General features: G+C 39.6%; 1 protein-coding gene across 5 annotated transcripts in view; it reads left to right on the plus strand.

Moving 5' to 3' along the window:
• CNTN3 (contactin 3) overlaps positions 1-24,532 on the plus strand; it is a 299,041-nt gene that overhangs the window by 79,916 nt on the left and 194,593 nt on the right. The window lies entirely within an intron of this gene.

Below are 24,532 nucleotides of genomic sequence, written 5' to 3' on the forward strand. Positions count from 1 at the left end.
TGAATTAGGTGTTTTTTACTGGTCCATAAGTAATCTTTGATGTCCCTCACTCTCTTATGTTGATGAAAACATTCAGTATGAACTTATTGTATGATTAAGGAAAAAATAAGCCTAATTAGCTTATGTCTAGACACAAGAGTGCTCTTTGCCAAACCACAGGAGTTCTCACTACCTGTGAACTACCCTATTAGTGCTGCTGAGTGATCATTAACAAAATAAACTATTTGTAATAAGGGTAAGAAGCATATGTCAGGGTTTTTGTTTGTTTTTCTTGTTTTAGAGTTAGGAGAATCACTGCATTATGCTAGTTTTTTCACTATTCCTTTGGTGGATAGAAGAAAGCTTATGATGTAGCATCATGTATTCATTGCTAAAATCAAATGTGTCTTAAAGGCAACTGTTCCATGAAATTCCTAAATAATCTCAGTGACTGCTATACTTTGCCAACCACAGATGGCAAATATCAGGAGCTTTAAAATCATTTCATGTATTGAACTCAACAAATATTAGTTAGCACCTACTCTAATTGCAGGAGGAAAATAATAGAAATTACGGTGTTCCTGGGGAGAGAGACATGCCTGTATAAGGCAAGAGGATAAATATATGTAAACTGGAGTAGTTGCTAAAGGCTTTTAAGAAGAAAACATTTTACCTGGGACTTGAATGACATAGGTCTGGACAGATGAGGCTAGGAGGAGGTGTAGGGTTTATCCTTGTCTTGGGAGAGAAAATGGCATGCTAACACTTAAAGACCACCTAATGTATTCCAGGAGCCCTGATGGCGCAGTGGTTAAGAGTTATGGCTGCTAAGGCAGTTCGAATCTACCAGCTGCTCCTTGGAAACCCTACAGGGCAGTTCTACCCTGTGAGTTGGAATCGACTTGATGGCAATGGGCTTGGGTTTTTTTGGAATGTGTTCCAGGCATTTTACATTTGTTTTTTTGTATAACCTTCTCAGCAAGCCTGTAACACAGGTTATATTATCTGCATTTTTCAGATGAAGAACCTCAGCGTCAGGATATGAGGAATTTGTGCAAAACCACAGAGCTAGTTTTTGTAGCAGATATTCCAATTGAAGTCTGACTTCAAGTTCTGTGCTGAAGAAGGCACTGTGACATTTTAATCTAGAGTATTAAAAAGCTTAATTAAGATAACTGCGTTGAAGCGGCATGATTTGTCCCCATATTCAGAATATTGTCATTTGATGTGATCTCTTTATTTTCAAATTGGTAAGTAGATATTACTAAATGAAAGGAACAAGTACATTTTTATATAATTAATAGTTATAATGAATAGGTACATTAAGTACATTGGTCAGTTTTTGAAATATGACTTTTTTAATAGTGTTGAAAACACAACTTTCTTGATATGATAATGCTTTGTGTTAAGGACACTGGCTTTATCTGTTTTTCTATTAAGATCAAATGAAATTTTAGAGTGTGGTTTTCACACAGATTTTCTGAATTATATCAAATCTCATGTACACCTAGAGATTTTATTTTGTAAAAAAGGAAAATGATTTCTACTATTACCACAAAAATGAAAAAGGAATGTAATTTTAATGACAAAGCCAGGATTTTTTTATGAAATGTGAAGTGTAGGAAAAATCTTTCAGACAGTAAGGATTTATTTTACTCTTTAGTTTACATACTATTCATGCCTTGAAATTTAATATTACAGGTGAAATTAATGTCCATAATCAAAAGGGGAATGTTTCATTTTTGTTTTGGTTTGTTTTCCTAAGTTTTGTATACTGAAAGAGCAAAATGGGCTTCTTAACCACTGTCAAAATTAGAAGCATTAAGGTATAGGCATTGGGTGTCTCCCAGTATGTGAAGTAAAGAGGTGAAAGAATGAAGGTAATTTTAAGAGTTTCCAGGAACGGCTGTGGTAAAAAAGTGGTAGGAGCTGCGTTTTGAAGATGAATACAAGTTTGCTATGTCAGTGATGGAGTGGGAATACTACATGCATGAGATGTGGGGAAGCGTTGTGTGCCTGGGAAGTCTGAGTAGTTTGTTATTGCTTTTTTTTTTTTTTTTTTTATTAACTTTTATTGAGCTTCAAGTGAACGTTTACAAATCAAGTCAGTCTGTCACATGTAAGTTTATATACCTCTTACTCCGTACTCCCTCTTGCTCTCCCCCTAATGAGTCAGCCCTTCCAGTCTCTCCTTTCATGACAATTTTGCCAGCTTCCAGCTCTCTCTATCCTCCCATCCCCACTCCAGACAGGAGATGCCAACACAGTCTCAAGTGTCCACCTGATATCATTAGCTCACTCTTCATCAGCTTTTTTTTTTCATCAGCATCTCTCTCCTACCCACTGTCCAGTCCCTTTCATGTCTGATGAGTTGTCTTCGGGGATGGTTCCTGTCCTGTGCCAACAGAAGGTTTGGGGACCATGGCTGCCGGGATTCCTCTAGTCTCAGTCAGACCATTAAGTATGGTCTTTTGATGAGAATTTGGGGTCTGCATCCCACTGATCTCCTGCTCCCTCAGGGGTTCTCTATTGTGCTCCCTGTCAGGGCAGTCATCGATTGTGGCTGGGCACCAACTAGTTCTTCTGGTCTCAGGATGATGTAGGTCTCTGGTTCATGTGGCCCTTTCTGTCTCTTGGGCTCTTAGTTGTCGTGTGACCTTGGTGTTCTTCAATCTCCTTTGCTCCAGGTGGGTTGAGACCAATTGATGCATCTTAGATGGCCGCTTGTTAACATTTAAGACCCCAGACGCCACATTTCAAAGTGGAATGCAGAATGTTTTCATAATAGAATTATTTTGCCAATTGACTTAGAAGTCCCCTTAAACCATGGTTCCCAAACCCCCGCCCTTGCTCCGCTGACCTTTGAAGCATTCATTTTATCCCGGAAACTTCTTTGCTTTTGGTCCAGTCCAATTGAGCTGACCTTCCATGTATTGAGTGTTGTCCTTCCCTTCACCTAAAGCAGTTCTTGTCTACTAATTAATCAGTAAAAAAACCCTCTCCCTCCCTCCCTCCCTCCCCACCTCGTAACCACAAAAGTATGTGTTCTTCTCAGTTTATACTATTTCTCAAGATCTTATAATAGTGGTCTTATACAATATTTGTCCTTTTGCCTCTGACTAATTTCGCTCAGCATAATGCCTTCCAGGTTCCTCCATGTTATGAAATGTTTCACAGATTCGTCACTGTTCTTTATCAATGCGTAGTATTCCATTGTGTGAATATACCACAATTTATTTAGCCATTCATCCGTTGATGGACACCTTGGTTGCTTCCAGCTTTTTGCTATTGTAAACAGAGCTGCAATAAACATGGGTGTGCATATATCTGTTTGTGTGAAGGCTCTTGTATCTCTAGGGTATATTCCGAGGAGTGGGATTTCTGGGTTGTATGGTAGTTCTATTTCTAACTGTTTAAGATAACGCCAGATAGATTTCCAAAGTGGTTGTACCATTTTACATTCCCACCAGCAGTGTATAAGAGTTCCAATCTCTCCACAGCCTCTCCAACATTTATTATTTTGTGTTTTTTGGATTAATGCCAGCCTTGTTGGAGTGAGATGGAATCTCATCGTAGTTTTAATTTGCATTTCTCTAATGGCTAATGATCGAGAGCATTTTCTCATGTATCTGTTAGCTGCCTGAATATCTTCTTTAGTGAAGTGTGTGTTCATATCCTTTGCCCACTTCTTGATTGGGTTATTTGTCTTTTTGTGGTTGAGTTTTGACAGAATCATATAGATTTTAGAGATCAGGCGCTGGTTGGAGATGTCATAGCTGAAAATTCTTTCCCAGTCTGTAGGTGGTCTTTTTACTCTTTTGGTGAAGTCTTTAGATGAGCATAGGTGTTTGATTTTTAGAAGCTCCCAGTTATCTGGTTTCTCTTCGTCATTTTTGGTAATGTTTTGTATTCTGTTTATGCCTTGTATTAGGGATCCTAAGGTTGTCCCAATTTTTTCTTCCATGATCTTTATCGTTTTAGTCTTTATGTTTAGGTCTTTGATCCACATGGAGTTAGTTTTTGTGCTTGGTGTGAGGTATGGTTCCTGTTTCATTTTTTTTGCAAATGGATATCCAGTTGTGCCAGCACCATTTGTTAAAAAGACTATCTTTTCCCCAATTAACTGACAGTGGGCCTTTGTCAAATATCAGCTGCTCATATGTGGAAGGATTTATATCTGGATTCTCAATTCTGTTCCACTGGTCTATGTGCCTGTTGTTGTACCAATACCAGGCTGTTTTGACTACTGTGGCTGTATAATAGCTTCTGAAATCAGGTAGAGTGAGGCCTCCCACTTTCTTCTTCTTTTTCAGTAATGCTTTGCTTATCCGAGGCTTCTTTCCCTTCCATATGAAGTTGGTGATTTGTTTCTCTATCGCCTTAAAAAATGACATTGGAATTTGGATCGGAAGTGCATTGTATGTATAGATGGCTTTTGGTAGAATAGACATTTTTACTATGTTAAGTCTTCCTATCCATGAGCAAGGTATGTTTTTCCACTTAAGTATGTCCTTTTGAATTTCTTGTAGTAGAGCTTTGTAGTTTTCTTTGTATAGGTCTTTTACATCCTTGGTAAGATTTATTCCTAAGTATTTTATCTTCTTGGGGGCTACCGTGAATGGTATTGATTTGGTTATTTCCTCTTCGATGTTCTTTTTGTTGATGTAGAGGAATCCAAGTGATTTTTGTATGTTTATCTTATAACCTGAGACTCTTGCCGAACTCTTCTATTAGTTTCAGTAGTTTTCTGGAGGATTCCTTAGGGTTTTCTGTGTATAAGATCATGTCATCTGCAAATAGAGATAATTTTACTTCCTTCTTGCCAATCCGGATGCCCTTTATTTCTTTGTCTCGCCTAATTGCCCTGGCTAGGACTTCTAGCACAATGTTGAATAAGAGCGGTGATAAAGGGCATCCTTGTCTGGTTCCCGTTCTCAAGGGAAATGCTTTCAGGTTCTCTCCATTCAGAGTGACGTTGGCTGTTGGCTTTGCATAGATGCCCTTTATTATGTTGAGGAATTTTCCTTCAATTCCTATTTTGGTGAGAGTTTTTATCATACATGGGTGTTGGACTTTGTCAAATGCCTTTTCTGCATCAATTGATAAGATCATGTGGTTTTTGTCTTTTGTTTTATTTATGTGATGGATTACATTAATGGTTTTTCTGATATTAAACCAGCCTTGCATACCTGGTATAAATCCCACTTGATCGTGGTGAATTATTTTTTTGATATGTTGTTGAATTCTATTGGCTAGAATTTTGTTGAGGATTTTTGCATCTATGTTCATGAGGGATATAGGTCTGTAATTTTCTTTTTTTGTAATATCTTTACCTGGTTTTGGTATCAGGAAGATGGTGGCTTCATAGAATGAGTTGGGTAGTATTCCGTCATTTTCTATGCTTTGAAATACCTTTAGTAATAGTGGTGTTAACTCTTCTCTGAAAGTTTGGTAGAACTCTGCAGTGAAGCCGTCCGGGCCAGGGTTTTTTTTTGCTGGGAGTTTTTTGATTACCGTTTCAATCTCTTTTTTTGTTATGGGTCTATTTAGTTGTTCTACTTCTGAATGTGTTAGTTTAGGTAGGTAGTGTTTTTCCAGGAATTCATCCATTTCGTCTAGGTTTGCAAATTTGTTAGAGTGCAATTTTTCATAATAATCTGATATGATTCTTTTAATTTCAGTTGGGTCTGTTGTGATGTGGCCCTTCTCGTTTCTTATTCGGGTTATTTGTTTCCTTTCCTGTATTTCTTTAGTCAGTCTAGCCAATGGTTTATCAATTTTGTTAATTTTTTCAAAGAACCAGCTTTTGGCTTTGTTAATTCTTTCAATTGTTTTTCTGTTCTCTAATTCATTTAGTTCAGCTCTAATTTTTATTATTTGTTTTCTTCTGGTGCCTGATGGATTCTTTTGTTGCTCACTTTCTATTTGTTCAAGTTGTAGGGACAGTTCTCTGCTTTTGGCTCTTTCTTCTTTTTGTATGTGTGCATTTATCGATATAAATTGGCCTCTGAGCACTGCTTTTGCTGTGTCCCAGAGGTTTTAATAGGAAGTATTTCCATTCTCGTTGCATTCTATGAATTTCCTTATTCCCTCCTTGATGTCTTCTATAACCCAGTCTTTTTTCAGGAGGGTATTGTTCAGTTTCCAAGTATTTGATTTCTTTTCCCTAGTTTTTCTGTTATTGATTTCTAGTTTTATTGCCTTGTGGCCTGAGAAGATGCTTTGTAATATTTTGATGTTTTGGATTCTGCAAAGGTTTGTTTTATGCCCTAATATGTGGTCTATTCTAGAGAATGTTCCATGTGCGCTAGAAAAAAAGTATACTTTGCAGCAGTTGGGTGGAGAGTTCTGTATAAGTCAATGAGGTCAAGTTGGTTGATTGTTGTAAGTAGGTCTTCCGTGTCTCTGTTGAGCTTCTTACTGGATGTCCTGTCCTTCTCCGAAAGTGGTGTGTTGAAGTCTCCTACTATAATTGTGGAGGTGTCTATCTCAGTTTTCAGTTCTGTTAAAATTTGATTTATGTATCTTGCAGCCCTGTCATTGGGTGCATAAATATTTAATATGGTTATATCTTCCTGATCAATTGTCCCTTTTATCATTATGTAGTGTCCTTCTTTATCCTTTGTGGTGGATTTAAGTCTAAAGTCTATTTTGTCAGAAATTAATATTGCTACTCTTCTTCTTTTTTGCTTATTGTTTGCTTGATATATTTTTTTCCGTCCTTTGACTTTTAGTTCGTTTGTGTCTCTAAGTCTAAGGTGTGTCTCTTGTAGGCAGCATATAGACGGATCGTGTTTCTTTATCCAGTCCGAGACTCTCTGTCTCTTAATTGGTGCATTTAGTCCATTTACATTCAGCGTAATTATAGATAAATAAGTGTTTAGTGTTGTCATTTTGATGCCTTTTTATGTGTGTTGTTGACAATTTCATTTTTCCACCTACTTTTTTGTGCTGAGACGTTTTTCTTAGTAAATTGTGAGATGCTCATTTTCGTAGTGTTTGACTTTATGTTTGTTGAGTCGTTACGTTTTTCTTGGCTTTTATCTTGAGTTATGGAGTTGTTATAGCTCTTTGTGGTTACCTTAATATTTACCCTTGTTTTTGTAAGTAAAAACCTAACTTGTGTTGTTCTATATCGCCTTGTATCACTCTCCATATGGCAGTTCTATGCCACCTGTATTTAGTCCCTCTTTTTGATTATTGTGATCTTTTACATATTGACTTCAATGATTCCCTGTTTTGAGCATTTTTTTTTAATTAATCTCAATTTTTTTGTGTGATTTCCCTATTTGAGTTGATATCAGGATGTTCTGTTTTGTGACCTTGTGTTGTGCTGGTATCTGATATTATTGGTTTTCTGACCAAACAATATCTTTTAGTTTTTCTTGTAGCTTTGGTTTGGTTTTTGCAAATTCTCTAAACTTGTGTTTATCTGTAAATATCTTAATTTCACCTTCATATTTCAGAGAGAGTTTTGCTGGATATATGATCCTCGGCTGGCAGTTTTTCTCCTGCAGTGCTCTGTATATGTCATCCCATTGTCTTCTTGCCTGCATGGTTTCTGCTGAGTAGTCTGAACTTATTCTTATTGATTCTCCCTTGAAGGAGACCTTTCTTTTCTCCCTGGCTGCTTTTAAAATTTTCTGTTTATCTTTGGTTTTGGCAAGTTTGATGATAATATGTCTTGGTGTTTTTCTTTTTGGCTCAATCTTAAATGGGGTTCGATGAGCATCTTGGATAGATATCCTTTCGTCTTTCATGATGTCAGGGACGTTTTCTGTCAGGAGTTCTTCAACTATTTTCTCTGTGTTTTCTGTCCCCCCTCCCTGTTCTGGGACTCCAGTCACCCGCGGGTTATCCTTCTTGATAGAGTCCCACATGATTCTTAGGGTTTCTTCATTTTTTTTAATTCTTTTATCTGATTTTTTTTCAGCTATGTTGGTGTTAATTCCCTGGTCCTCCAGATGTCCCAGTCTGCATTCTAATTGCTCGAGTCTGCTCTTCTGACTTCCTATTGCATTGTCTAATTGTGTAATTTTATTGTTAATCTTTTGGATTTCTACATGCTGTCTCTCTATGGATTCTTGCAACTTATTAATTTTTTCACTATGTTCTTGAATAATCTTTTTGAGTTCTTCAGCTGTTTTATCAGTGTGTTCCTTGGCTTTTTCTGCAGTTCACCTTATTTCGTTTCTGATGTCTTGAAGCATTCTGTAAATTAGTTTTTTATATTCTGTATCTGATAATTCCAGGATTGTATCTTCATTTGGGAAAGATTTAGATTCTTTTGTTGGGGGGATTGTAGAAGCTGTCATGGTCTTCTTCTTTATGTGTTCTGATATCGACTGCTGTCTCCGAGCCATCACTGGGAAACTTGTTTTTCTAGAAAATCCATTAAAAAAAATACAGTCAGATCCCTATCAGAATTGCCTTTGGATTATAACCACCACCTTGTTCCCTGTGAGGGTGAAAGTCCGAGATTTGGATCATATATGCTTGGCTGTAGCTGGTTCTGTGTTTTTAGTCCAATTAGGGATGGATTTTTGGTCCCTGGGTTTTTTGTGGTTCCTTCAGGCCAGAAGAATGGGTTAGGAAAAGACCAAAAAAAAAAAAAAGGGAAAAGCAAAGCTGCCACGGAGCCGGAGCCGTTCTCCCTCTGGCTCAGGAAATTCCAACATTAATGAAGCCGCCTGGGAAGGGTGGGGGAGGGTTCAGAGAGATAGGAGAGTAGCACCTCAGAATATAGCCAAAGTTTCTTGTCTTGCTTGGAATGACTATTCTATCTGAGATTCCCAAGGGGCATGTCGCCTACCTGTGCTGGCTGTGTGGAGATTGCCCCCGGGGGTCTGGCCCGCTGCAGCCGTGGTCAGATCCTCCGCTGCCAGTCCAAAGCCCAGCGTCAAGGTTCCCCTACTGGGACGCTGCACTCCCGGCTCCAAAATCAGTTGCTGCCTCCCGGGGACTTCTCGTCCCAGCAGCCGCGTCGCCGCGCAGCCCCCGCAGACTGGCTGGGCCCCTTCCCAGGGTTAGTTCAGGGAAGTAGAGCTGCGCCCTGTGCTTGCGCCGTGACAGCGCCCAGTCAAAAGCCTGGTGCCAAGGTTCCCTGGCTGGGACGCTGTACTCCTGGCTCCAAAACCCGTCACTGCCTCCCGGGGACTTCTCCCACCAGCCGCGTCGCCATGCCTCCTGCGCAGACCGGCTGGGCCCCCTCCCGGGTTCAGTTCAGGGGGGTAGGGCTGCGCCCCTTGTTTGCGCCGTCACAAGATTTTTGAGTTCAGCTCCCCTGGGCCCAGAAGCCCGGCGCCAAGGTTACCTGACTGGGACGCTGGCTCCAGGCTCCGAAAACAGTCGCTGCCTCCCTGTATTTGTTCGTTTTCCGTCTCTAAATCTGTGTTTGTTGTTCAGGGTTCGTAGATTGTTATGTATGTGATGATTCACTTGTTTTTCCAAGTCTTTGTTGCAAGAGGGATCTGAGGTAGCGTCTACCTAGTCCACCATCTTGCCCCCGCCTCCTGTTATTGCTTTAATATATAATTTGACTGCATAATGTATGTAGCTGGGAGTTGGGGGTACAGGAGCGATGGTCTGAGGGGGGATAGAGAGGAAGTTGGACTGTAGAGTAACTGTCTGGAAGCGTCTTGTAGAACAGGAGCTTAGAGTTTACCCTTTGTGCCAACGTCTCCCAAATTGTACTTGTGATGGTTAAGATTGTATGTCAGCCTGGCTAGGCCGTGATTCTCAGTGTTTATATGTGATCACTCCCATGACTGAATCTGCTGTGAGTAGCCAGTCAGTTGAAAGGGAGTTTCCTTGGGGGTGTGGCCTGCATCCAAATATAAGCAGACATTCTGTCTTCTTTGCTCACTCTGGATCCTGTGCTTCCTCCTGTTCACCTGATCTGTGGCTCTTGGGACGTGAGCTTTCAGCTTACCTGCAGATCTTGAAATTCCTCGATTTTCACAGCCTGAGAGCAGGAGCCCTGCTGTCCGACCTGCCATTCTTGGGTTTGCCAGCCCCTGCAGCTATGTGAATTGAGAGAAGCCTCTGTTGTGATACACAGACTTGGGATGTTTCAGCCTCTACAATCGTGTGAGCCGTTTACTTGATATAAATCTCTCTCTCTATATATATATATTTATACACTTTACAGGTTTTGCTTCTCTAGAGAACCCAGCCTAAGACAGTGCTCAAGGACAGCTTCTAGAGATGTTAAAATGTAAGGTGCTTCTCTATTTCAAAGAGGCTTAGGAAACTACTGAAAAATTAAATCCTTTGCTTTTGAGACTTAACATATCCACTTATTTTAAAACCTTTAAAAAGGCTGGGCCTTCAGTAAGGTATGGTTTGCAGTAAAAATGTATCACATCTCTTCTGCTTACCTCTGATTCATTTGTGACTTGGGTAGACAGCTCCATACAAGTCACAATGAGAGCTCTGACAAGCGTGAAGGAATTATCACCCCCAGAAGAAAATCTCCAATAATGGGTTTGGGAGCCAGTATATAAATGCCCCAGATTCCCGTCTTTCAAATGGATGATTCTGGAAGGCATTCTGTATGTTTGTCAAAAGTTCCTGCAGGATCAAGCCCTCATTGCCTACCGTAGCATCTTCAATAATGCACCCAGGTGTTGGTATTTCCTCCATCCCTTTCTCCATCTCCCCGCTCCCTCCCTCCTACCTCTTGAGATCACCTCCCACATAAAACACCTCTCCCAAGACTTTTCTTAGGCCCTGCTTTTGGGGAAATAAAATGTGGTTGAATTTTGTTGAGCAAGCCATTGTTTTTGCATAAGAGGATTTTTTTTTTCTTAAGATGTATTAATTGCCAAGGAAGAATCTTCTAGAAAAAAAAAGAATCTTCTAGGGATTTCATAATTGATTAAGTGTTGTGAGAATTGGGCCAATATATTAAATAAGAAAGGTAACAAAAAGAAGGAGAAGCCTTGAATTTGGAGGTTGGAATATAGAGCAGGAAAAAATGGTTGGGTGTTGGACATCCTAACACTGAAGGTGATTAAGAGTCAGTTGGTTAACTAGGGTAACACGATGTTGTTGTTTGCAATCGAGTAGATTCTGACTCATGGCAACCCCATGTGTGCAGAGCAGAACTGCTCCATAGTGTTTTCAAAGCTGTGGCTTTTTGGAAGCAGTTCGCCAGGCCTTACTTCTGAGGCAGCTCTGGATGGGCTCAAACCACCAACCTTCAGCTAAAGTTGTGTGCGTAACCATTTGTGCCACCCAGGAACACTTGTTTTACGTGACGTGAGAGCTGTTTAACAAAGGAATTATATAAATATGTCATATCATTTTGCAAGATTTTTCTTATGGTAAATTCATCTAAATAGTAACTGTACTAGGCTCATAAATAACCAAAAAGAAAAGTGCCTCAACTTTTGACAAGGATGAAGGAAACTACCTCTGTGTATTAGAAGACAGGTTAAGATCTAATAACATTTTCAAGTACAAATAAAGCGTCATCATATTCTAATCTTAAAAAAAAAGGTTTCAGTTGGCTCTATCTTATATTCAGACAGATTTGGGAAATCTTCCAGATGCTTCTGCACGAGTCAGGCAATAGGAAGAGGGGCCATGGTCATCCACTGAATGCAAGGTTTTTGTCCTTGCAGGGGGACGTGCTTTCATGAGATTTGTTATACTAGCTGAAATTTTACTGCTTGATCCTGGAAGCTGAGTCACTAAATGCAGCTCTTCTTTATTCACAGCATCTAACACAGTGGAGATGAAGATGAAAACCTTACCAGAGCTGCAATCTTGATATTCATTGCCTTTTCGGGTGTGTTAATTGAGTTGCATTTCTTAGCTTTTGTATAGCAGTGCAAAACTTTTCTTTTATTGGCAGCTACCTGATTCTTTCAAAAGATAGCTTTGTTATTTACACTGTTGGGGAAATGATTTAATTTGATATCTGCCAACCACTAAGCATTTCAACATTAAACAATAAAGACATTTACAACCAGGAAGACCTTATGGTTCCATTTTGTCAGATGGGGTCGCAATGAGTTGAAAACCACTCACAGCACCTAACAACCACCACAACAAAGGCATTATGCATAGGAGACTGTGCTTTATTATATCGTTATATTGCCTATATGTTATATCACCTATACCTGTGTTGCCTGGTATTTCCACTTTTGTTTTCCATTTTAGTCCTTTTAGGGGAAAATGGCACAGTTCTCTTTGCAGTCTCTTCTTGGCATCTTTTTTATATTCGTGTACCCAGTTGCACATACGGTGTTTGCCAGCATTTCCCATAAAATTCTGCACACAAGATTCTCTGATCAGGTATGTTTAGGACACTATAAGATCCATCTCACCATAGTAGACATTATCAGTGCACATTTTAGATTAGGGTGTTTGAGGAGTCTGGCATAAAGAAGCTCATTTAGCTTGGCTTAACACAGGGTTTCCCAGAGTTACTTGTTGGGAAATGATGATGGTTCTTTTGGCTAATTTCATTTGTATAAAGGTAGACTTGTACACTCTAGCTTGCAGTTATATTGCATGGCATTCCACAAACTCTGTCTATAGCTGACTATCTAGATGAATTCTCATGGTGAAATCAACACCAGCAATTTGTAGAAAGTGGAATCAAATATCAAACTGAGCATACTGAAAATGGAAGTCTGAATTACCCCAGTCTCTTTTCTCTGTTTGTACTGATGGTTTCCTGTGGTCTTCCTCTCCACAGGGGGAGAGATCAACCTGAAAGTCAAGTGCTCGAGCAGTCAGTAGAAAACCTGGCCCAATATAGAGAATTAACAGATATGAATGAAAGCTATAGTAGCCCTGGAAGCGCAAAAATTAAAGCACTTGGCTGCTAACCTGAAGGTTGGCACTTCGAACCCACAAGCCACTCTGCGGGGCAAAGATGTGGCAGCCTGCTTCCATAAAGATTACAGCCTTGAAAACCCTATGGGGCAGTTAGGGTCGCTATGAGTTGGAATTGACTTGATGGCAGTGGGTTTTTTGGTCCGAGATATACACCAGAAATGATCCCTATGGATTTTCACAAAGAAAGCAGTCATAATGTTTATACATCCTTCAGGGCTCTGCACACTTGTTTCCAAAGGCAGGAAGGGAGATACTGGCTCCAGGGTGCTCCTGGAGCCTTAGGCTTTGTTAGAGCAAGGCAGCACAGCTGATGGCCAGAAGGAGCATCTGGGTGAGCTACTTCCATCCTATAGATGGTGTGGAGGAAGAGGGAGACAAGGAGAAAAAGGAAAAGGAAACATGGAATAAAGAGAACCATGGTTGCACAATGGTTAAGAGCTCAGCTGCTAATCGAAAGGGTGGAAGCTGGAACCCATCAGTGGCTATGAGTCGGAACTGACTTGATGGATCCTAACAACAACTGTTACTGAGCATTTTGATCAAATATTCTGTAGGAGAATTCTGATCCAAAGGGGTAAGATGTAGAACAGAATTTCAAATTCTCATGGACTCCAGACTTTCTGGAGTCATGGAAGCTGGATAAACCCCTCAAACTCTTGCCCTGAGATAATCTTTAAACCTTAAACCGAACATGTCCCCTGAAGTCTTCTTAAAATTGAATAGTAGTTTAGTTTAACTACTAAAAAATGTCTTCCTTGAGCATTTTACACTTTTAAGAACTCTCTGGGATCAATGTGACAACAGCAACTCAAAAGATTAGACAGGAAACTTAGGAGCAGTGAGTTAATGTTAATGGTGGGGGAACATCTCAGAAACGGAGAGTGAGAATGGTTGCACAACTCAGAGAATGTAAACGGTATCGCTGAACTGTACATGCAGAAACAGTTAAATTGGTGTATATTTTGCTGTGTATATTCTTAACAACAAAATAAATTTTTAAAAAAGGAAAAAAAAATGCAGGCCCCTGCACCTAACCCCTAGCGATTTTAATTCAATAGGTTTAAGTGATTCCCAGAAATCTGAATTTTGTTTTAAATTTTATTGTGCTTTACATGAAAGTTTGCAGCACAAATTAGCTTCTCATTCAAAAATTTATACAAAAATTGTTTGGTGACATTGGTTGCAACCACACGATGTGTCAGCACTATCTCCCTTCCTATCCAGGGCTCCCCATGTCCATTTGTTCAGTTTTCCTGTCCCTTCCTGCCTTCTTGTCTTGCCTTTGGGAAAGAGTTGCCCATTTGGTCTCATATACTTGACTGAACTAAGAAGCACGTTCCTCACATGTGTTACTGTTTGTTGTATAAGCCTGTCTAATCTTTGGCTGAAAAGTAGTCTTTGGAAGTGGCTTCAGTTCTGAGTTAGCAGGGGGACTGGGGGCCATAGGCTTGGGTGCTCCTTCAGTCTCTCTCAGACCAGTACATCTAGTCTTTTTTTGTGTGTTAGAATTTTTTTCTGCATTTTTCTCCTATTTTGTCAGGGACCCTCTATCATAATCCCTGTCAGAGCAGTTGGTGGTGGTAGCAGGGCACCATCTAGTTCTTTTTGCCCCAGGCTGGTAGAGGCTGTAGTTTATGTGGTCCTAGTCCTATGGGCTAATATTTTTCTTGTGTCTTTTTTTTTTTTTTTTTTCATTCTTCTTTTCTTCGGATAAGATACAACCAATAGATGTATTTTAAATGGCTGCTTGCAAGCTTTTAAGACCCCAGATGGTATTCACCAAAGTAGGAGGTAGAACATTTTTTTTTTTATGAACTATGCTATCCAGTTGACCTAGATGTCACTCAAGACCATGGTCTCCAACCCTCAAACATTGAGTTCCAATCCCTCAAGGTGTTTGGATCTGTCTAAGAACTTTCTGTGACTTTGCCTTGGTCAGGTTGTCTTGACTTCCTCTATATTGTGTGTTGTTTTTCCCTTCACCAAAGTTGGCAGTTGTCTACTATCTAGTTAGTGATTTCCGCTCCCAGAACCTGCCCTCTCTCATAACCATCAAAGTTTTTTTTTTTTATGCGTGTAAACCTTTTTTTGAGTTTTTATAATAGTGATCTCATACAATATTTGTCCTTTTATGGTTGACTTATTTCACTCAGCATAATGCTCTCCAGATTCATCCATATTGTGAGATGTTTTGGAATTCATCATTCTTTATTGTTGCATAGTATTCCATTGTGTGTATGTACCATAATTTGTTTATCCACTCATCTGTTGATGGGCACTTAGGTTGTTTCCATCTTTTTGCTGTTGTAAATAGTGCTATAGTGAACATGGGTGTGCATATGTCTATTTGTGTGATGGCTGTTATTTCTCTAGGGTATATTCCTAGGAGTGGGATTCCTGGATCATATGGTATTTCTATTTCTAGCTTTTTAAGAAGATGCTGTATCATTTTCCATAGCGGTTGTACCATTTTACAGTCTCACCAGCAGTGCATAAGAGTTCCAAACTCCCCACAACCCCTCCAACATTTGTTATTTTCTGGTTTTTTTGTTTTTTTTTTTTGGATTAGTGCTGCTATTGTTAAGGTGAGATGGTATCTCACTGTAGTTTTTGTTTGTTTGTTTTTAGTGTGCTTTAGGTGAAAGTTCACAGCTCTACTTAATTTCTCACACAAAAATTTGTACATTGTTATATGACCCTAGTTGCAATCCCTATAATGTGAAAGCACACTTCCCTGTTCCACCGCAAGTTTCCCATGTCCACTCAACCACTTTCTAACTCTTTCTGCCTTTTCATCTTGCCTCCAGACAAGAGCTACCCGTTTGGTCTCGTTTATTTACTTGAACTAAGAAGCACACTCTTCACGAGTATTATTTTATGGTTTATAGTCCAGTCTAATCTTTGAAGATTTGGCCTCGGGAATAGTTTTAGTTCTGGGTTAACAGAGAGTCTGGGTGCCATGTCTTCTGGGGTTCCACCAGTCTCAGCCAGACCATTAAGTCTGGTCTTTTCACTAGAATTTGAATTCTGCACCCGACTTTTCTCCTGTTCCGTCAGGGACTCTCTGTTGTGTTCCCTGTCAGGGCAGTCATTGGCGGTAGCCAGGCACCATCTCGTTCTTTTGATCTCAGACTGATGGAGTCTCTGGTTTATGTGGCCCTTTTGTCTCTTAGGCTAGTATTTCCCTTGTGTCTTTGGTGTTTTTCATTCTTCTTTGCTCCAGGTGTGTTGGGACTAAAGATGCATTTTAGATGGCTGCTCGCTAGCTTCTAAGACCCTAGATGCCACTCACGAAAGTGGGATGCAGAACATTTTCTTAATAAACTTTGTTATGCCAGTTGACCTACATGTCCCCCAAAACTATGGTCCCTAGGCCCCCGCCCCTGCTACTCTATCCTTCCAAGTGTTTACTTGTGTTCAGGAAACTTCTTAGCTTTTGGTTTAGTCCAGTTGTGCTGACTTCCTCTGTATTGTGTGTTCTCCTTCCCTTCACCTAAGATAATCCTGGTGGCGTAGTGGTTAAGTGCTCCAGCTGCTAACCAAAGAGTCAGCAGTTCGAATCTGCCAGGCACTCCTTGGAAACTCTATGGGGCAGTTCTACTCTGTCCTGTAGGGTCGCTATGAGTCGGAATCAACTCGATGGAACTGGGTTTGGTTTTTTGGTTACTATCTAGTTTTTTTTATCTAGTTAGTGAATTCCCCTCTCCCTCCCTCCCCACCCTTATAACCATGAAAGAATGTTTTCTTCTGTTTAAGCCTTTTCTTGAGTTCTTATAATAGTTGTTTCATACAATATTTGTCCTTTTGCAATTGACTGATTTCACTCAGCATAATGCCTACCAGATTCATCTGTGTTGTAAACTGTTTCAAGTATTCATCATTGCTCTTTATTGTTGTTTAGTATTCCATTATGTGAATATATCGTAATTTGTTTCTCCATTCATCTGTTGATGGGCACTTAGGTTGTTTCCATGCTTTTGCAATTGGGCACAGTGCTGCAGTGAACATGGGTGTGCATATACCTATTTGTGTGACAGCTGTAATTTCTCTAGGATATATTCCAAGGAGCGGGATTGCTGAATCATATGGTACTTCTATTTCTAGCTTTTTAAGGAAAGGCCAAATCGATTTCCAAAGTGGTTATACCATTTTACATTCCCACCAGCAGTGCATAAGTATTCCATTCTCTCCACAACCTCTCTAACATTTATTATATTGAGTTGTTGTAGCCTTGTTGGGATGAGATGGTCTCTCATTGTAGTTTTGATTTGCATTTTCTCTAATGTCTAATGATCCTGAGCATTTCCTAGTATATCTGTTAGCCGCCTGAATATCTTCCTTGGTGAAGTGCCTGTTCATATCCATTTTTTAATTGGGTTATTTGTCTTTTTGTCATTGATATTTTGCAGTATCTTGTAGATTCTAGAGATTAGATGCTGATCAGTTTTGTCGTAGCCAAAATTTTTTTCCCAGTCTCTAGATTGTCTTTTTACTCTTTTGGTGAAGTCTGTGGATGAGCATAAGTGTTTGATTTTTAGGAGCTCTTTAGTTATCTAGTTTCTCTTCTGGTGTTTGTGCATTGGTAGTTATGGTTTGTATTCTGTATATGCCATGTGTTAGGGCTCCTAGCATTGTCCCTATTTTTCTTCCATGATTTTTATCATTTTAGAGTTTATAATTAGGTCTTTGATCCATTTTGAGTTAGTTTTCGTACATGGTGTGAGTTATGGGTCTTGTTTCATTTTTTTGCAGCTGGATATCAGTTATGCCAGTACCATTTGTTAAAGAGACTGTCTTTTCCCAGTTTAATGAACTTTGGGCTTTTGTGAAATAGCTGCTCATAGAGTGGATGAATTTATGTCTGGATTCTCAATTCTGTTCCATTGGTCTATGTATCTGTTGTTGTACCAGTACCAGGCTGTTCTGACCACGATGGCAGTATAATAGGTTCTAAAATCAGATAATATAAGGCCTCCCATTTTGTTCTTCTTCTTCAGTAGTGCTTTCCCTTCCATATGAAGTTGGTAATTTGTTTCTCCATCTCATTTAAAAATGCCACTGGAATTTGGATCAGGATTGCATTGTATCTGTAGATCACTTTGGGTAGAATACACATTTTCACAAGTTGAGTCATCTGATCCATGAGCAAGGTATGTTTTTCCACTTATATAGGTCTTTTTTGGTTTCTTGCAGTAGTGTCTTCTAGTTTTCTTTGTATAGGTCTTTTATGTTTCTGGTTAGATTTATTCCTAAGTATTTTCTCTTCCTGGGGCTATTGTAAGTGGTATTGATTTGGTGATTTCCTTTTTGAAGTTCTCTTTGTTGGTGTAGAGGAATCCAACTTATTTTATATGTTTATCTTGTATCCTGATTCTTTTTGAACTCTTCTATTAGTTCCAGTAGTTTTCTTATGGATTCTTTGAGGTTTTCTGTGTATAAGATCATATCATCTGCAAATAGGGATATTTTTACTTCTTCCCTACCAATATGGATGCTCTTTATTTCTTTTTCTTGCCTTATTACTCTGACTAGGATCTACAGCACAATATTGAACAAGAGTGGTGGTAAAGGGCATCCTTGTCTGGGTCCTGTTCTCAAGGAGAATGCAAGGGAAACAAGCAGAGAGTTGGGGACCTCATACCACCAAGAAAGCAGCACCAGGAGCAGAACGCATCCTGTGGACATGGGGTCCCCGCGCCTGAGAGGCTCCTTGACTCGGGGAAAATTGAAGACAAGGACCTTCCTCCAGAGCCGACAGAGAAACCCTTCCCCTGGAGCCAATGCCCTGAATTTGGACATGTAACCTACTAGACTGTGAGAAAATAGATTTTTCCTTGTTCAAGCCATCCACTAGTAGTATTTCTGTTATAGCAGCACTAGATGACTAAAACACCCATCTCATTTCTTACTTGGGTTATTTGCTTCCTCTCCTCTTTTTCTTTTGTCAGTTTAACCAGTGGTTTATCAATTTTGTTGATCTTTTCAATGAACTGGCTTTGGCTTGGTTAACTCTTTCAGTTGTTTTTCTGTTTTCTATTTCATTTATTTTTGCTCTAATTTTTGTTATTTCCTTTCTTTGTGCCTGTGGGCTTCTTTTGCTGCTGTCTTTCTATTTGCTTGAGTTGTAGGGTTGATGTTTTCATTTCGGTCCTTTCTTCTTTTTGGATGTGTGCATTTATTGTTATAAATTGACCTCTGAGCACTGCTTTTCCTGCGTCCCAAAGGTTCTGGTAGAATGTGTTTTCATTCTCAATTGCTGTTGGGTAGATTGTTCTGTATATGCCTATGAGATGAAGTTGGTTGATTGTGGCATTGGAATCTTCCGTGTCTTTATTGAGCTTCTTTCTGGATGATCTGTCCTTCACTGAAAGTGGTATGTTGAAATCTATTATTGTGGAGTTGTCTGTTTCTGTTTTCAGTGCTGTTAAGAGTCTGTTTTATATATTTTGGAGCCCTGACGTTGGGTGCATAAATATTTATTATGGTTATGTCCTCCTGGTGTATTGACCCTTTCATCATTATATAGTCTTCCCCTTGTCCTTTATGGTGGATTTTGCTTTAAAGTCTATTTTGTCAGAGATTAATATTGCCAATTCTGCTCTTTTTTGATTGTTGTTTGCTTGATGTATCTTTTCCCATCCCTTGAATTTTAGTTTGTGTCTTTCAGTCTAAGGTGTGTCTCTTGTAGGCAGCATATAGACAGACCATGTTTTTTTTATCCATCCTGCCACTCTCTGTCTCTTTATTGGTATATTTAGTTGATTCATATTCAGTGCAGTTATTTATAGGTATGGGTTTATTGTGTCATTTCGATGTATCTTTTTGTATGTTGTTGATAGTTTATTTGTTCCACTTAATTTTCTGTGCTAAGTTGTTTTCCTTTATGTATTTTCATTGTCGTTGATTTTGTATTTGTTGAGTCTTTACGTTGTTCTTGTTTTTTATTTTGATGTATAGGATTGTTAGTTTCCTTTGTGGTTACCTTAATATTTACCTCTATTTTTCTAAGTTTAAATCAGTCTTTTATTTCTTGATATCACCTATCTTCCTCTCCATGTGAAAGTTCTGTGACTACATTGTTTAGTCCCTCTGTTTTGTTTCAGTGGTGTCGTCTTTTACATATTGACGTCTCTGTTTTCCTAATTTCAGTGTTTTAGCTTTGATTTATTTTTGTGACTTCCCTATCCGGGTTGATATCTGATTGCTCTGTCCTGTGTTCTAGTTTTGGGTTGTTATCTGATGTTATAATTTTCTAGCCAGAGGACTCCCTTTAGTATTTCTTGTAATTTTGGACTGGTTTTTATAAATTACATTTGAGTCTGTTTATCTGGAAATGCCCCAATTTCACCTTCATATTTGAGAGACAGTTTTTGCTGGATATATAATTATTAGCTGGCAGTTTTTTTCCTTCAAGGCTTAATATATGTCATCACATTGCCTCCTCACCTGCACGGTTTCTTCTGAGTAGTCAGAGCTTTGTCTTATTGACTTTCCTTTGTAGGTGAGTTTTCCTTTATTCCTAGCCACTCTTGAAATTCTTTATCTTTGGTTTTGACAAGTTTGGTTATAATATGTCCTGGTGACTTTCTTTTGGGATCTACCTTGTGTGGAGTTTGATGAGCTTCTTGGATAGGTATCTTCTTGTCCTTCATGATATCAGGGAAGTTTTCTGCCAACAAATCTTCAACAATTCTCTTTGTATTTTTCTGTTATCCTCCCCTGTTCTGGTACTGCAGTCACTTGCAGGTTATTCCTCTTGGTAGAGTCCCACATAATTCTTAGGGTTTCTTTTTTTTTTTTTTAATTCTTTTATCTGAGTTTTCCTCAAATAAATTGGTGTCAAGTGCTTTATCTTCACTCTCACTAATTCTGACTTGCTTTGCCTCAGTTCTGCTCCTATGACTTTCTGTTGAATTGTCTAGTTCTGAAATTTTATTATTAATCTTTTGGATTTCTCTTTGCTGTCCCTCTATGGATTCTTGCAGCCTGTTAAATTTGTCATTATATTCTTGCATAACCTTCTTATGTTCCTCTAATGCTTTGTCTGCATGCTGCTTGGCTTGTTTTGCATTTTGCCTGATCTCCTGAAGTGCTCTGTATACTGATCTTTGAATTCTACTTCTTGTAATCCCAAAGCCTTCCGTTCTTCTGAGAGGCTTTCTGGTTCTTTGTTTTGGTCACTTGCTGGAGCCGTTATGGTTTGCCTCTTTATGTGATTTGATATTGACTGTTGTCTCTGAGCCACCAATAAGTTATCATATTTATTTATTTTATGTTTGCTAATTGTGTTCGAGCTTCTTGTTTTGTTTTGATGTGCCCAAATAGGCTGCTCATGTGTGCTACTATGATTATTGACATCTTTGAAGTGCTCACGTCCTGTCACAAGGTGGTTAGAGCTGTTACTAGGCATGTGAACCAGGAGCCCATTTACCTTACTTGTGTGGATTCAGCTCAGGTGTCCGGCTCATCAATCACGGAGTGTGTGGTGCAGGCTCTCACAGCCTTAGATGAGCAGGGGTATGTAGGGGTGATTGGAGTAATTACAAGTATCTGGCTGCAGTAGGGGTTTATGTGCTTAGCAAAGTAGGGGGCTGACAGCTGCCCTTGAGTGCCTGTATGGAAGACGCATCCCTCTTCCCTAGAGCATGTAGGTGGGTGGGTTTTGCAGCCGAACGTTGAGCACCCAGTGCTGTTGGCTGTAAGGACTAGGAGGCATCACTTATTCTGGAACCCCTGTGGCAGGTGGCTAGGTTTAGTGGGTGGAACCACCAGTCCTCAGGCCCCTGATATGAGCAGGTGAAGACCCTGCTTAATAGGCAGGGCAGTGTCAAATGTCACAAATTTGCCATTCCACCTTAGCTGTTGCAGTTGTAAATAGGCTTCAGGTATATACCCTGTTGTGCTAGTAAGGACCTGCGCTGTTGAAATGGGCCCACACAGGTCTAAAACCACACAGGTCTAGGCAGGGTAAAATGCATTCAGAGTCCGTGGATCCCTTATGCCTGTGCCTAGGCAAAAGGGCTGTGGCTGCCCTGAGTTCCTGGCTTAGGGGAGCTGGCAGATTTTTTTTCCCCCTATTTGTTAACTTGTTCCCTCTGTGAAGCCAGGAAAATGGCTCAGGTTGTGTGATGGGGGTCCCCTTCCGGCCCAGGGGGCATGGCAATTGCTGAAGGCAGACAAAGTACCAGTAGGGGAGGGGTAGGTAAACGGGCGAGAGGTACTCCCCAGAGGGGAGACAGGTTTTTTTGATCCCTTGCAGTAGGTTAGATGCTTGCACTTAACTTTTACAGATTCAGCGCTGCTTCTCCCTGGTTCCAAAGGCTTGAGCAGACTCTCTGCTGCTCTTTTTCGCCTGGTGTGGAAAACACATCCCAAGCACTACTGCTTGCCTCAGCCTGTGAACGCCAGCCAATCTAGCCTGCAGAGTCAGCCAGGTCAGGTCTGGCAAATGCTCACTGCTTCTGAACTCTGTCCCTTCCCCTGCTGCTCAGTCTGACTCCACAATATTGACTTTGATGTTCTGGGCTCCTAGATTGTCATGTGTAATCGATTCACTTATTTTTTCAGGTTTTTATTGTAAGGGGGACCACAGGAAGCATCTGACTACTCTGCCATCTTGGCCCCGCTCCTCATTGTAGTTTTGATTTGCATTTCTCTGATGGCTAATATACAAATCTTTCTTGGAAAAAGTACAACCAGAGTGCTCTTTAGAAGCAAGGATGGTGAGACTACGTCTCATATAGCTTGAACTTATTATCAGGAGGAAATCAGTCCCTGGAGAAGGACATCATGCTTGGTAAAGTAAACAGCCAGCGAAAAAGAGGAAGACTGTCAACAAGGTGGATTGACACAGTGGTTGCAATAATGGGCTCAAGCATAGCAATGATTATGAAGGTAGTACAGGACCAGGCAGTGTTTCATTCATTGTACGTAGGGTCGCCATGAGTCAGAACCAACTTGACAGTACCTGACAGCAACAACAGTGGCTATTTATCAGGAACATTTCCTCATATGTTTGTTAGCCACCTGAATGTCTTCTTTGGTGAAGTATCTCTTCATATCCTTTGCCCATTTTTAATTGGATTATTTGTCTTTTTGTTTTTCAAGTATTTTGTAGATTTTAGAGATTATACTCTTGTCCAGTATGCCACAGACAAACACTTTTTCTCATCCTGTAGGTTCTCTTTTTGCTCTTTTGGTGAAGCTTTTGATGAGCATAAGTATTTAACTTTTACCAGCTCCCAGTCATCAAGTTTATCTTCTGGTTTTTGTGCATTGTTAGTTATGGTTTATGTTGTATTTATGCCATGTATTAGGGCCCCTAGAGAAATCTGAATTTTTAAATAAATTTTCCAATTGTTAATGATGATGTATTCCTCGAACCACACTTTGATAACATAAGCTAAGAATTCAGGAAATACTACTTTATGGAAGGCAGTATATTGCAGTCACAGTGTTGTGCTGTCAAAAAAGCCCAGGACACATTAATGCCCCTACTGTTTTTTGTTTTGCTATTCCTGATACATGTGTTCCATGACCTGGCCATATTAGATATTTAAAAACAGTGTTTCCTGCCAATTAAGACCTCATCACACTCAGTTGCTAACCAATAGGTTTATGGTTCAAGTACCCCAGAGGTACCTTGGAAGAAAGACATGAAGACCTGCTTGCAAATAATCAGCCATTGAAAACCTTATGGAGCACAGTTCTATCGTGAAACACAGGGGATCGCCATGAATCAGAATCAACTCAGTGGCAGCTGATTGATTGCTGATAAACTGCAGGGAGAGTATCAATGCTGGTGTCTAGAGGAATTGTCACATCTGTGCCAGGTAGTATATGTACTTAGGCAAAAGAGGTTTGACTTCTGAAGGAGACATCATTAGTTTCTGTGGAAGTATTTTATCCTTTCTTGCACATTCCAGTTAAATCAGTTATGAATTCCCTCCAGAGGGTGAAATTATGTGGCACAAGTAATCAAGGAATTGAGCAGGAAAGCAGTGACCATGATATGTATTTGGTTGCCAGAAAATAATCTTTCGAAATTATTTTTCCATATATAGGTCACATTGTGATGTGTTATACTTTCCCATATAGCCACTGGGAAGCTTTTGGATGGGCCAATTTTGCAGTTCCAACTTAGTTACACTTCAAGGGTCTTAATGTTTTGGTAATGTTGCATTTTAGCTACAGATTTGAAATGATACGATGCTATTTTGTCATATCATATTTCTGTAGGATAACATCTGGTTAAAATAAATCTTTGAACAGTTTTTTTTCTTTTTTGGACACATACGTGCATTTTGCTGAATCGCTTGACTCCATGCTTAGAACCTAGCAATTTAATACTGTTTTTCAGAAACAATAAAATGAAGCCCCCAGGCCTTCTCGTTGCCCTCCAATGCTCTGATTTATAGTGTTTCAAATATTCCTAAGTGTCTACAGTTTGTGGTTTTATTTATTTCAAAGTAATTATTTTGCTTTTTACATTTTTCAGGGCAAAGTTGAAATTTTCCAAGTTGTGTTCTAAAATACACACACTGTCTCACTTTGTATTGTCACCACATAGGCAATTTATATCAGCCCTTAAGAGCCATGAAGTGAGCGTGTTCTTTCACAAATTGACAGTGCAATTGTTCTGATGCAGAAAGTGATACCATTGAGTATATTAAGTGTATAATTCACCAGAATCTTTTTTTTT

The sequence above is a fragment of the Loxodonta africana genome, chromosome 22, assembly GCF_030014295.1.
Source record: "Loxodonta africana isolate mLoxAfr1 chromosome 22, mLoxAfr1.hap2, whole genome shotgun sequence".
In the NCBI taxonomy this organism is placed as follows: domain Eukaryota; kingdom Metazoa; phylum Chordata; class Mammalia; order Proboscidea; family Elephantidae; genus Loxodonta; species Loxodonta africana.